At 24.7% G+C, this 1950-nt stretch overlaps 1 protein-coding gene across 2 annotated transcripts in view; it reads left to right on the forward strand.

The window, feature by feature from the left end:
- Positions 1–420: 420 nt before the first annotated feature.
- LOC108689035 (4-coumarate--CoA ligase 1-like) overlaps positions 421–1950 on the forward strand; it is an 8644-nt gene continuing 7114 nt past the window's right edge. For both annotated transcript variants that reach the window (XM_018195629.1, XM_018195630.1), the window contains exon 1: positions 421–656. The gene's annotated coding sequence lies outside the window, so the exon portion shown is untranslated. The remainder of the gene's footprint in view (positions 657–1950) is intronic.

Below are 1950 nucleotides of genomic sequence, written 5' to 3' on the forward strand. Positions count from 1 at the left end.
TCTGAAAAATAATGGTATCAGATTTTTCTCACATTTGCATTTCTCAATAAACTTTCTTACTATTTACATATATTGTTTGGCTCTATAATGTATTTTTTTACACAATTAAAAAATTCTTTTGTTGTATCATTATATTGTACCGACTAATAAAACTGACAATAATAATAAAGACTATTTTTCAGAAAAATTTATTTAGAAATTCCAGTTATCGAATATTGCTGCACATGACTGACACGATAATTGTTGATATATTTTCATAATCATAAATTTCATATTGACGTTCGTAACAGCATACGGTATTAGTCATTTTCATTTCCTTCTTTGCCTTTCACACTTTAGTATGACAAGTCGATGGTGGGGAGTCAGACGATATCTCTTCGTCTGAAGAAAACTCGACAGTCCACTAGTGAAATTCGTTACGTAAACGTCAGTAAATCACGACCGATCGACGGCGATGTAACTGGTTGTTCAGTTTGGGCGAATGAAATACTTATTATGTGCGCGCGAAAATTGCAAATCTTCAGTTACAGAGTATCACATTGCGACGTTACATTTCTTGTTAAAACATTATGAGATATATCGTCAATGAAATAGCGTTTTAACATTTCTAAAAATAGATCGACTGCAATCTACTGCAAAAAGAAACAACAAGAGGCGTAAGATAATTCAATTTAAATCTATAAATTCATCATGATTTTTAAAGATATAAAAAATTATTTTATATATGTAGTATATACTAAAGAATACCAAAAAATGTTTCGTGACAAAAATATGTTCGTCAAAAGACGAAATAAATCCGTTTACTTAATTTTTATATTGAATAAATTAATTTTAAACATTAATTATAAAATCATATGAAAAATTCTACGTAAAACGTTGTTTATTTAAATCATCAAACAATATGGTACTTCCGCAAGCATATATATACATATATATACATATAATGACGCAGTGTTTATGTATAGTGCTTATGTATAGATTTATATTTGAACTGACGAAGAGATTGAAAATAATATAAATTTAATTTTTTCAAGGAAGTATTACTAGGAATAGTTATGCAAACATGAATCTGCAAATATAAATTATGTACATTTTTACAGTAATGAGCAAAATAGAAGCATTATCTAAACTTCGTATCAAGTGTACTTCGATCTGCATACATGTTATAATGAAGAATGAATATGCAAAATATAATGCAACATATGATAATTAATAACATCATGTTAATAATATTCTATTGATGTGTGATATTATTTTTATCGAGACATAAAGAGACAATAAGTTTCAATATATAGTAAATGAGCATTGATTTATTTATTAAAAAATTTTTTTTTATAAAACGTACTTACATGCTGTTGATTATGATCAACAATCAACATGAAACATGAAATTAATACGTAAACATATATGTATGTTTATGTATATATGTGAGTATAAAGCAAAATCATTTAAATTTATTTAATCTCCTTTTCATACCATTTCATTATCATTATACAATAATAATATTGCTTGCTAAGAACTATTGGTTAATAGAAACTTGGAAATAGAAACAAGTCTAATAAGTTTAACTAAGTTAAAAGTTTCTTGATATCGAAGCGTAGATAATCATGTCTGTTATTATATCTCAAACTAACTTGAATAGTCTTATATTAAAAATTTTATCTACATTGAAAAATAAATATCTTTATTGATATTTGTTAAATTCTATATTAAATAAATATTTTAAGCAATAAACGTTTTTATAAACAAAATTGTTTTTTTATTATAAAATATATAATATTTTTAACTTTTTTATACAATATTTTTTACATTATAATTTATGCAAATATTATACTGCATGAAACGAAACTGTTACGAGATGTACTCACTAAATAGTATTTAATATATACTGCAGTTAATTATACTGCTACTACTAATTATATGAATAATTTTTATAGACAGTTCAGAAAC

The sequence above is a fragment of the Atta colombica genome, unplaced genomic scaffold (genome assembly GCF_001594045.1).
Source record: "Atta colombica isolate Treedump-2 unplaced genomic scaffold, Acol1.0 scaffold254, whole genome shotgun sequence".
Lineage (NCBI taxonomy): Eukaryota > Metazoa > Arthropoda > Insecta > Hymenoptera > Formicidae > Atta > Atta colombica.